Below are 12,627 nucleotides of genomic sequence, written 5' to 3' on the forward strand. Positions count from 1 at the left end.
ATACATACATAGAATGGGTTTGGGGCAGCCAGAGCCTGCTGTGACCTTCGGCTTCTGTGTATGGACAGGACATTTTGACCTTGGTGGTTTCTAGAAGCTTAGATTAGGCCAAATGGGTTTGTCTGTTTGTTTGTTTGCTTTTACAGTTGTGTGGCATCTGTTAACAGTTCTGGGGTGGGCAGGAAGGTTGTGTCCCAGGCCAAGTGGCGTATTGGCTTTGGAGGGTGACCGGATGCACTGGAGGCTCCGGGCCCCCTCTAAGAACTGGCACCACTATTCCCTACCTAAGTTTTGAACAAGGTGAGCCAGCAAAGAATAAAGATGGAGGCCCACAAATCTTTTCTCACTCCTGCGTCAGCCAGGCTGAAGGGTGTGACTTCCGGTCTGCTGGCCGGACCGAGGCAGGCTGTCCCCCTGCAGGGGGAGAGCAGCACAGTCCCACCCGCTGGGCCCAGCTCACTCCCAAGAGGAGGAAGAGACAAAGAGAGACCAGAGGGAGTTCTGGAAAAGTCTTCCACGTGGACACCAGCCATTCCCATCTGACACCATTCTTCGAGATGGGGACCCAGGAAGGGGAGCGTGCAGCTGGATTCATAGAAGGGGCGCATATTTCACTCTGGGAAAGCTGTGAATTCAACAGTCAGTATGTGGGTCTGCTCAGTCTGGGGACTCCTGCCTAGGTACATTCTCTTCTTTCCTCCGCATCCTCACCAGGCAGGAGTCAGTAAGGGGCAGGGGATGCCCAGTCCGGAGACACCTTAGGTACCGTGATCCGCTGATCGACACACCCTGAGCTCACGGGCTCACCGGCCGTGGAGCAGACTCTCTGTGATTTGCTTTGATATTAAGACCCAAGTAAATAATTCAGCAGCATTTCTGCTCTTCCAGCACGTTCGAATGTGGCAATTAGCGAAGGTTCTGCTGGGATTGCCTTGTTTCCAGTGTTCCCTGACCTCTGACCCCTGTGAATTTAATTCTGCTCCTTTAATAATTTCTGGGAGTATAGAATCTGTTGAGTGAGCCGGTTCCCTCCTGCAGAAATCACCTTAAAGGCTGAAGCCGCACACTGCATAGTCAAGAAGACCAAGCCCTGCTTTGTTTCCGGTGCAAGCAGGAGAAGGCTGCAGGAGCTGCTCTGGATGCAGGCTGGGGAACCAGGCAAAGCCCTGCCTGGATGTGTGGGGCTGGAGGGCAGGCTCTCCAGCGCCCCTCGGATGAATTGTCTGCCTGGGATGCTTTTGGTTCTAGGACAGGCTCCTTTACTAAGTCCCTGCAGGGCACAGAATAGCTGTGAGAGTGCATGGTGTTCGAGGTTGGAAATGCTAGCCTCTCCCCTACCATTCGCGCCTTCCTTTACTCAACAACAATTTAGGCTCCAGGCACCAGACTGGAGGAGAGGCAAAGCTGAGAAACACATGGCCTTTAGGGATCCTTTCTGGTCCTTTCAGGAAAGATAGACATGTGTGGTAGAGAGGTGTGAAAGGATCAGGCCACTCTGGAGTGTAAAATCATCCCGTAGTTTGGGGTCCACTGATGAGCCTGACCCTGGAGGGGCCAACCGGGGCTGTGTCCGCAGAACTGTGAAACGGAATCAGGAACGGTCCAGCCTTCCCATGGCTAGAACCATGGACAGTTTAGATGCTGTCAGGTAATACTTTTCTACCTTATGGCTAAGTTGAGGAAGATGCTGGTCTGCAGAGGGAGAGTGAAAGAGAGAGACAGTGAGGGAGAGAGAGATAGGAGTGAGGCCAATGCTGAGATAAAAGCAGAAGTAAAATGGGGAAAGTGGGTACTTGGTATCTTTTCAAGTTTATATTCCAGGACTTCCTGAGGCTTAGCTACATTCTTGCCCTTGGGGTTCTGTGAGACACCCCCATATACTTACAACCAGCCCATCTTTTTGCCTAAGCTAGCTTAAGTCAGTTCCTGACGCTTGCAAACAGAAGTGTTTGTAAACTATTATGACAGATGGCCATCTATTGGCATAGTGGTCCTACGGAAGAGAAGAGGCTGCAGGAGCTCGGACAAAGGGTCGGACATCTCACTCTAGGTGAAGGAGTCAGGCCAGCCAAGGAGGGCTTCATGAGAGGATCAGTATTCAATCCTAGTCACAGAGCGATGAACACTGTGCCGGACACTCTTCTGAGTGCTCCGTGATTATCTCTAAGTTAGTTCTTACAGCAACCTGGGAAGCAGGGACAATGGCGATCGCATTTTTCAGAAGGGAAAACTAAGCCTCGGAGAAGCTAAGTCGCTTGCCCAAGGTCGTGTAACCCAGAAGCGGTGGAGCTGAGATTTGTACCCTGGTCTCTGGCTTCGTTAAGCCGCTGGGCTGTGCTGCCTCTGATACCCAAGGCATCCGTGCCCAAGCTTAATCCCATGGTCAAGGACCAGGCAGAGCTGGGCTGAAGGCTGATGCCTCTGGTAGAGAAGACAGCTTGTACAAAAAAAGGTAGAGAGGAGTGGGAGAGTGTGGTGAATCTGGGCATGATCCGCTACATAATTTGCAAGGCCCAGCGCAAAATGAGAATAAGGGGGCTCCCCGCTCAAAAATTATTAAGAATTTCAAGATGGCAACAGCAAAGCCTTAAAGCAGATGCAGCCCTTCTGGATGCTGCACCGTGTGTGCCTACACAGGCCACCCGCTCACCTAGAATTTCCTGCCTGGGGTTCAAAAGGGAGCAGGGTGGGTATAGTGGTGTCAGATGTGGGCAGGGTGGGCCTTTTGTGCAAGACTAGAAGCTTTGGATTTAATCCTGTAAGGGTTGGGGCACCGGTGAAAGATTTTGAGAAACCAGTGATTCCAGCTAAGTTTATGCTTACACCTAGCAGATCACCAATGGCGCTGGAAATCATCATTTCTATAGGTAACTGTGACAGGGGTTTGCTTAACATAGCCTGCTCGGGACCTCTTGACTATCTGAGAGGATCTGGCCAAGGAAGTTCAGAGGCCAAGGTGGGAAAATACTCATCTAGGGGAAGTCAAATCCATTAACACAGTATTTTTTTTCTCAGCTGGAGGAAAATATTTAAATAGAAGTCATTAGTGAGCATTAGTGGCTTCGTTAGGCGAAGCCAAAAACACCTAATAAGTCAAAATTGCTTTTCCTAAAAATGCAGCATATTGAAGGTTTTTCAACCCACCCCCCCTTTCTGAAGTGCTCAATTAGGGTGAAAAAAAAATCCATAGCTCTCCCTGGATTGAAACTTCTGAAAGGCCGGAGTGCTTTCTGGTTAAGCGTTGTCCAGCCACAGTGGTGCAAATCAGCCCTTTAAGATAATTCATATCTCGGAGAGGACTTCGGAAATGGGTCCACTTGGAGCTAAGAGCATCATAAATAAGCTGGGTTGGGTGGCTGTGCCGGCTGTGCTGGCTGCAGTGGGAATTGTGGACTGGTCTCTCAGCTTCCTCTGACCCCACCTGGTCCACGTGGACCCCTCCCGTCGTCCTTGTGGGGAACTGAGCTCCAGGGAAGGATGGGAACTCATCCACGGTCCCACTAAAGGGCAAGGGCAGAGCCAGTCCCAGGGCCGTGCCTCCCGACTACCTAGTGTGTTCATTCGTCTCTCACTGGGCGCTGCACTGTCTGCTGCCAGAGGGTCAGGAGCTGCCAGCGAGGGGGAGGGACGGTCCAGTACAGGAGGACCCAGACACACTGTGGAAGGAACCAAGTATCAGCGTTATGATAAAGACGAACACGCGCACACAAAAGCATTTGTGTGTGTGTGTGCATGTGCATCTGTGTGTATGCGTGGACCTGTGTGTGCCTGTGTTGCCGTGCCCACACGTGTTCATGTGCGCAGGTGTGCGTTGTTTGCAGGTGTGCGTGTGTCTGTGTTTGCCCCTGTGTGCATGGATACGTGTGTGATGCTTGTTTGTGCACACGTGTATCTGTGGAGGGGGCTGGGGACACCTAACCCCACCTGGGGGAGTCAGAAAATTTAATGCAGGGGCTGAAGGTCAAGTTTGGGGCGAATGCTGGCAAAGTGTGGATGGCACGTTTGGCTGGATCAGGACTGGACTGGTAAAGGAGTTCCTACGTGATCTTGCAGAGCCTTGAAGGATCCTAAGGAGGAGAGTGACTTGGCCAGATTTGCATTTTAGAGACTGTAAATGCCTGCGTGTAAGATGCGATTATTTTTCTCCAGTATTTCCCTCAGAAAAGATTCCTTCCAAAATCTGTCATGTAACAAGCAGGACACTGTCTAGATTGTTTCAAAAAGCAGGGCTGGGCTTCCCTGGTGGCGCGGTGGTTGAGAGTCCGCCTGCCGAGGCAGGGGACACGGGTTCGTGCCCCGGTCCGGGAGGATCCCACGTGCCGCGGAGCGGCTGGGCCCGTGAGCCATGGCCGCTGAGCCTGCGCGTCCGGAGCCTGTGCTCCGCAAAGGGAGAGGCCACAACAGTGAGAGGCCCGCGTACCGCACAAAAAAAAAAAAAAAAAAAAGCAGGGCTGTTTGGGGAAAGACGTGGTAGCCGGAAACCCCTCATTCTGTCTGTACAAATAAAAAAAGACAAAGACATTGAACACAGATGGAGTCATTAATTACTCCTGGGAGTCTGGCTCCAGAATTGTTGGATGTTATCGTAAGCAAACCTTTCAAAGGTTATCTTTATTTTATTTTTGCCCCTGCTGCATGGCTTGCGGGATCTCAGTTCCTCAACCAGGGATTGAACCTGGGCCATTGCAGTGAAAGCCTGGAATCCTAACCCCTAGACCACCAGGGAACTCCCATGGAGGTTATCTTTAAAAAGTACCGAGGAAGGTCGTTTCTTTTGAGGAGACAGTCCTAATGATGGGTAAAGATAAGCCCACCAGCTTGTGGCTGGGTGTGGAGGAGCCAGATGTGTCTTCATAAAAGATGGTTCTGGGCCAGGGCCGGGCTGTGGCTGGGCTGTAGCTGGGCACAGGCGTCCAGGGTCTGGGGCAGGGAGGCAGGTTTGAGTGAGGGGTAGGGTAGCGTGGGGTGCGGCCAGGCCTCAGCTCGGCTCAGGTGGCTCCTGCAGGGACAGGGGTGTCTCTAAGTGCCGCATTTGCTCAGCACCACCTGCATCTGCCTGGAGATCGAGGTGACAGAGACTTAGTGACTCCTGGCGTTTGCTGTCACTTCCCATTTCCCTGCCCCTCAGAGTCTGCTCAGGACTGGGCGGAAGCTGCTCAGAGACCCTGACGCACACCTGAGCCCTGTCATCTCTCAGGTGGACAGGGAGCGGGGGCCAGGAGGGGCACAGGGGCCGCAAGCCAGGCCTTTGCTCGCTGGGACGGTGCTGAAACGGCTTCCTCACCTGGGGACTCTAAGGGGAGTAGGTGGCCACGGCTCTTTGCCTTAGACTCGGCCTGAGACGCTGAGGGTCAAACTCATACATACAGAAACAGGAAGATCCCTCCCACGCGCCACCCCCCACCCGCCATTGGTTGCCATGGTAACAGGCAGGCCTGGGGATGATGGTCAGGACGGTCAGTACCCACTCTTCCCCTCCCTTCCCCATACCACTGGTTCTACCCATGGGTGGAAAACTTTCTTTGGCTCTCCGTCACCTAGCTCCAGGATAAAGGCCGAATCCCTCAGGCTTTCCTAATACACTTCTAGCCTCCTGCCCCCACCTGCTTGCCAACCACAGAGAATCTCTCACCTTCCCCTGAGCACAACAGGTATGTTTGCTGCCCTAGTCTCTGCCGACTTGCACAGGCCCCTCCTCACCCTAAAGTATCTTTCCCCTCCATCCACCAACATTTCTCCTGTGAAGTCTTCTCAATCTCTACTCCCGTTCCTCCAAGGCATATTCCTCGCTCTCCTGAGCTGCCCGAACTGGTGAAAGCAGGGTTGGCAGGGCCCATCTGAATTAGACAGACAGTCTCCGAATCCCCAGGTCCCCACCAGCACCCAGCCCTCACCCACCATCTTCCAGCGCTCTACCCCACCCCCCCAGGCACCAGTGCATGCCCCAGCCTCAGGCACAATCCCTGCAGGGGTGGACAAAGCAAGAATGGAGAGGGAGCTCGCAGCTTCATTCACTGTTCTCATCTTTCCCAAGCCCCGCCCCGTGACAGCCGCTGTCCTACTCCTGGAGAAGCAGTCTTCATGAACTTGAGAACGACCTCTGCCTTCGGGTTTCAAAGTCTAGTCTCAGAAGCAGACGTTAACCCAATAGGTAGCCCAAAGAAAAGATACCCGCACATTGTGAGAACACGTCGGGAGGAAAAGAAATAATTAACTTCGTGCATGTAAGGTGGGAAGCACAGCCCTGAGGCCCCCCAACCCAGCACCTTATCTCCTCTCATTCTCATTCTCTCCATTTTCCAGATGAGAAAACTGAGGCTCCGAGAGGTGAAGGGTGCTGCTCAAGGACACACAGTCACGTGACTAGTGGATGGCAGTCTGTCTGCTCTGATGAACTTCCAGAGAAGAGCGAGTTTCTTGATCCAGTGCATTTCCGCTCCTTCATAGCGCCTCTATCCCTCGGCTCCCCTCAGGGAACACGCATAAAAGGAAGCAGAGGAACTAGATGAAACATGGGGGACACTCTACTCACCCAAGTGACTTTGCTGCTCTCCCACGTGTGTCCTGTAATAGAATGGATTTCTCCTGAGGGTGAGCCCACATGCTTGGGGCACCTGGCCCTGGGGTACATGCAGGGTAGGGCTGAGAATTCCTTTCCACTGCAGCTCTTTTCTCTCCTTCTCCCGAGAGGATCCCTTGATACAGCTCAAGAACCTCTAAGAGAATAACGTCTCTCCCTCCCTCCTTCCCTCCCTCCCTCCTTCCCTCCCTCCCTCCTTCCCTCCCTCCCATGATCCCCTGGGCTCTGGCAATGACATTGGCCATGTCCTCTGTTAGCAACAACTCAGCAAGCATCCTTTCCATAGCATTCCTTCACAATCTGAGACGGAGGACAAGCATGTGTGTGTCGGCCTTGGGATGGCTGTGCAAGGGAAGGAGGCCAGAGGCTGTCCCTGTGTGCCTCACGGGTGGCGGCGGGGGGATGAACAGGTGGGTGGACATGAGTGACCAAGTTAGAGCCCACTGGAATGGGTCCCTTTGAGGCCAGCCAGATCTGAGCTCCAGCTCAGGTTTTCCACTTTCTGGGTGTGTGATGGGCTCAGTCACTTCCCTCTTCGGAGCCTCAGTTTTCTCATCTGTAAAATGGAACTAAAACAGTACAGACTTCATAAGGTTGTGAGGATTACTTAAATTAACAAACGTAAAATGCCTGGCGTAGGACCCAGCAAACCACGGAGTCTTCCTGAGTGACAGCACCTTCTCCTGCCATGCTCCCCTGGGGCAGACAGGTGGTGACATAAGTACTTTCTGGGGCAGTAAAGCTGTGAACAGTTCTACACCCCCCCCCACACACACACACCTATATACACACATGCTGTTTCCCCATCCTGGCTTTTATCCCAAGCACAAAACTGTGGGAACACTGATGGGGGTAGGAGATTAAATTTGGACATGAAATCTGGGAAGACTTCAGGGAAGAGGGAGAGTTTGTCCCAGGCCCTGAAAGAGTGACAGATTGTGAGGCGAGGGGCATTCCAGGCAAAGGAAACAGAATGGGCAAACTCCAGAGATGGAGTGACACAGGCTGACGGGGGGAGATGACAGAGAGCATGGGAACGCCCGGAGGGAGACCTATAGGGGGAGGAGCCAGGCAATGTGAGAGGAGGATGGAGAGGGGTGGATGGGAACCTGGGCAAGGTAGGGGAGGGGCTGCCATGTGACTGGGCTTCTAGGAGGTAAGGCTATTCAGGGCAGGGGAGAGGAGGGTGCTGGTGACAGCCGTGACCTCGAAGGCCAACAAGCTCCCTGCTCTCGTGGAGCTAACCATCTATACATTCAAACCTTCCTACTGAGCGTCTGCCCTCTGTCTGCCCACAGCTCCTTATGTCCAGCTGCACACCCACAGCCCTTCCACCCGCTTTCCACTCATCCGCTTGCTTGTACACCCAACCTTCCAGAAGGCAGAAACTCTAACTATGCAGGATTTTTAGAGTTCCACTCACTTGGTTAGCAGACTTGGTTATTAGGACTTTGCTGATCCTATGCTGGATATTGAGGGCTCACAATTTAGAGGAAAGAAACCACATGAAAGGGCATAAGTGAACAGGATTTGTTTTTGTACAAATAGATCTTATTTTTCGAACATGCGTCCAGAGGAAAGGGGGTCCTCCATTGGTTCAGACCCAGGCCTCTTCTGTCTTTACGCTCTGTCCCACATAGAGGGCTGGCCTGTCATCTCATGGTCCCAAAGTGGCCACTCCACTTGCCAGCCCAGCAGCACAGCTGTGTTTGAGGCGCTGTAGTAGAAATCCCTACAAAGGGGAGGGAGAGGAAAGAGATCAGAAAGAACCAAACATGTTTCTCTTCCTTAAAAATACTTCCAAACAAAGGATTAATTTCCCCTGATGAAGATATTTATGGAGACTTTATTGTGTCCACCGCCATCGGTGTGCTGTTTCCTATCAGGTTGAGGTGAGGGGAGAGGGCCAGCTGTGTAAGTGGATGAATCTGGGACCCCACACAGGGTGGGGGGCGGAAGGGGTAGGGCTGCAGGTGGGAGTTCCGGGGGGAGCAGCGCTCCCTCCCCAGTGACCCTTCCTGTGCGGCCAGGGTACCTGGGATGAGGAGGAACACAGGTAATGAGCAGACCCTGCATATCAGGTGCGCCTCTGCGAATCGGCCATTATTACGTTTGGAACTTGGAACTTGACGTTATGTTTCCTCCAGAATTTCATTTCAGCCACTAGCCATCTGACAACCCCTGTGCTATTGGAATTTCTTCCATGGTGGCCTCTCTTTCTTGTCTCCTTTCCTTGGGATGCTGACCAGGTCTCTCTCAATGGATCTTGGTCAGTAGGCTCACACACAGAGACAGCATCATGAGTCACATGATGTCGCCAGGTTTAAAAACTCCTCTAGTCTGAGACGTCTAGTTGTTTGAAATGAGCCGCCTGGACGTTCCACAGGATACCTGGCCAGTACTTCTCAGGAAAGGCAAGGAAAGAATGAGTAACTGTCACAGAGCAGAAGAGACTGGGGAGGTGGGATAACTGAACGCAATGTGGTAACCTGGACCCTGGAGTGGATCCTGGAACAGGAAGAGGACATGAATGGAAAAAATGGTGAAATACAAATGAAGTCTGGAATCTGGTCAATAGCAGTGTGCCTATGTGAGTGTCTCAGCTTTGACAAAGGTACCCATGTCATATAAAATGTTAACCACGGGGAAAACTTGAGTGAGGGGTCCACACGAATGCTCTGCTATCTTTGCAACTTTTCTGGAAATCTAAAGTTATTCCAAAATGAGAAGTTTATTAAAGTGAACCCATCTCCTCTTTAATCACTGCCATCTGCTTGAGGTGCGCCAGCAGCTTCACTGAAATGACGACTTGTAAGTTCAAGGTCTTTGATGAATGACTTCCAGGGAAGTTCATAAAAAGGGAACAAAGATGAGGTGTTTCTTCCGCTAAGCACACACGTGCACGCCAGGCAGAGAGGAGGAGCAGAGCAGGGGTCCACTCTGCCACCCTCTCCACCAGAGCCTACTTGCAGCCCCTGCACCCCTACACCTGCCAGCTGATGACCGAGCCCAGAAGCTCTGTGTCTAACCCAACATACCTCTGCACTCAGCTGGCAGCGCCTCAGAGCTTTCTGTTCCTCAGCCCCAGCTCGTTGCTGCCTCTGTGCAGATAGGAGGGGTGGTGGGGTCAGGCAGTTCGCAGCTGAGTCCCACAGACTCTTCGCCAGCACCTGCCGCATCAGACCCCACACCAGAGCCAGTTAGAGTTCTCATCATAACTACCACCAGCTGGAAAAATCATCCTTGCGGTCTCTTCCTGAATCTATACCGCGTGCCAGAAGCTCTGCACTGGAAGGAAGAGCCTTTCCCCATTTTGCAGATTTAAAAAACTACGTCTGGGGAAAATGATTTAATTTGCCCAACTAGAGAAGCAGAACTGACCTCAAAGCACCCTCATTTCGTTCCCCTGCCTCTCTTAAAGAAAGGCCCTTGAATATCAGTTAGACAACCTGCCCATTTTACAGAAAGGCAAACCAGGACACAGAAAGGTAGGTTTTACATGAGGCCACACAGCCTATTCTGGTCTAGTCAGAAAAGAAACTTAGCCTTCTTCCCCGTTCTAATCCCAGTCTCTCTCCGCTACCTCTGAATTCCTGAAACTTTCAGGGCACCTCTGGTCCATGCCTAGGAAGTCCAGATGCTTCCAGACCAGACCAGGCCTCCCTCCCAGGAAGGTACAGATTCCCGCCTTCCCCCGGCCTGGTCTGGTATCTGCAGGCACAGCTCAGCAGGGGGTACAATTACCATCTGTGTGGCTGGAGTCTTCACAAAGGCATATTTAAGTCTCTGTAGTACTCATGGGAGAGTGCAACTAAATAGGCAGCACAGCAAAGTGTTGTAGCCAGCTGCAGGTCTGAGTGCACGGAGGGGGCACCAGTAAGTCACAGCACTACTACAGGGGAAGAAAGCAGAAGAAGAAAGAAGAAACTGCATCCCCTTCTTGTCAGATGTTGCCAGAGGTTCTCTCGGTCTCTGAACGATGCTTGCTCCAATGATGCAGGGTTCCACCAGGAGTGAAAGGCAACCTTCACAGGCTACTCTGGGACAGTCAGGTCCGTGTCACCCTGCCAGGGTATTGATGGAGCAGCAGCCAAGAGCTGGGTAGTCAAGGGAGGAGGATGCTCGGATGCAGGCACTCGCGGGTATCGGAGGGGCACCTGCTTCCGTATCCCACCACAGGCCCCTGGCAGGGGACGCGGTTCCATGAACCCTCCACACTCTCCCTCCTGGTCTCCCTGATGTTCAGTAGAACCCGCTGGGCCATTGCAAGATGGCCAGACACAAACATGGATCTGTCTGTGGATCCGAGCAGGAGGAAGCCGTCTCTGAGTTCTTGGGAAGACACATGGTGACCATTGGGAAACTGTTTGAGGTCATTAAAAATATGTCATGCTAGGCACATTGCATTAAAAAAAAAATTAATTATTTATTGAATAAATATTGAGTGGGCATGCCGATGTGCCCAGAATAAGCTAGGCACGAAGGAAACAGTTCTGAATGAGATAGAAATTTGCGTGGCTTTGTGGGAGCTGGGAAGAGAAGACAGACGATAAACAAATAAATCCACAAGGTGAGGATGGGGCAGTATGCTTTATGCAGCCTGGGAACTGGACAGGGAGGCGGGTGCTTCAGCTGGGACGTCTGGGCAGGCCTCCGGGGAGGTGACATTTGGAGGACAAGAAATCACCACAAGCCTGTGGATCGAGAGAGCATTGCACAGGTGGTATTTCTGGATGGTAGCAAAGCCTTGGGAGAAAGCTCTTCGTATCATGTTTACTAAAACGCGTTACTTGTGTACCCTGCGGCAGACAGTGTGCTATGAACTCACCAGGCATTTTATTTGATTGTCACAAAAGCCCAAGAATGGGTGTGTTTTCTCTAATTTGCAGATAAAGATGGTGCAGGTACACACCACTTATTGTGAGTTTTAAGTGAGACCACGGGCATGAAAGAGTTAGGGCCAGCTTCACCAGCACAAGAACTGCAAGGCATGGGGCCCGTGCTCAGAAGGGTTCCGCACTGGGTTTAATGCTCTGTTCTTGTTTCTTGAAGTTTACTCATTCTTGATCAAAGGGCTCACATTTTCATTTTGCATTGGGTCCCACAAATTATGTAGCTGGTCCCGGAGAGGACTTCAAAAATAAAAAATGTACAGTGGGTTATTGTTGTTGGTAATAATAGCAACACACCCATTCACACTCTGAAAGGGACGTGCATGGGGGCTTTTCTGCAAGCCAGTAACACCCCGCACGCCCTGTGCCCTCTCCCAGTCCCCCCAAGGACTCCAGAGCTCCCCACCTTCGTCCCACGGAGGGGGGCTGATTCTCCTAATTCCGGCACTTGGCCTGACAAACTTAAGCGCGTCCCTTTCCCTTCTGGGTGCCACTGGACTGACCTACATAAAGCGGGGCTCCAACTGGTCTCCAGGCTAATCCTCTCCCGGCCCGCCCTCCACCTGTTGAACATGGGCTCCTCTGAGCCTTGCCAAGCTGCGCTGCCCCTAGCGGGAGTCGGAGGCAGGAAACTCCCTTTCAGGAAGACCGGTTTCGAGCCATGCCATCGCCTCCTGCTCCCGCAGCCTCCGCTGGTCCCCAGCCTCCCGAGCACCTCAGCAGCCAGCCCTGGGTGAGGACAGGGGCCACTGATGCACCTGGCAGGGCAGGGCTAGCACTGTGGCTTGGGGGCTTCCGAGGAGCAGGGGTGGGGCGTGGAGGGGAAATCCTTAAGGTTGGATCCAGCCCTTATTTTAAGAAGGGGATTGTGTACAACAGAGTGGTTGTACACCCGTGTGTCTGTATCAGCGCCTGTCCGCCTCAGTGTGTGTGTGTCTGTGCGTGTGCCCGCAGGCCAATGCCCAGTATGACTCTCTGTACAACAGTGTGTCTGTCAGTGGACTCCGGTGCGTGGGCGGCTATACCTAGGTGTGGATTTGTCACCGTAGGTCTGTGTGGGGCAGTGTAGTCCGGGCGGTAGAGTCCTGAGTGTGTAGGCATAGGAGATAGTGTCAGTGTATTTGTCTGTGGGGTAGAGATTCTGCGGGTGACTGT

At 52.5% G+C, this 12,627-nt stretch overlaps 1 protein-coding gene across 1 annotated transcript in view; it reads left to right on the plus strand.

Moving 5' to 3' along the window:
• The first annotated feature begins 12,138 nt into the window (after positions 1-12,138).
• LOC102989515 (WSC domain-containing protein 1) overlaps positions 12,139-12,627 on the plus strand; it is a 37,153-nt gene continuing 36,664 nt past the window's right edge. The window contains exon 1 of the mRNA XM_028485895.1: positions 12,139-12,205. The gene's annotated coding sequence lies outside the window, so the exon portion shown is untranslated. The remainder of the gene's footprint in view (positions 12,206-12,627) is intronic.

Source organism: Physeter macrocephalus, unplaced genomic scaffold (genome assembly GCF_002837175.3).
Source record: "Physeter macrocephalus isolate SW-GA unplaced genomic scaffold, ASM283717v5 random_585, whole genome shotgun sequence".
In the NCBI taxonomy this organism is placed as follows: Eukaryota; Metazoa; Chordata; class Mammalia; order Artiodactyla; family Physeteridae; genus Physeter; species Physeter macrocephalus.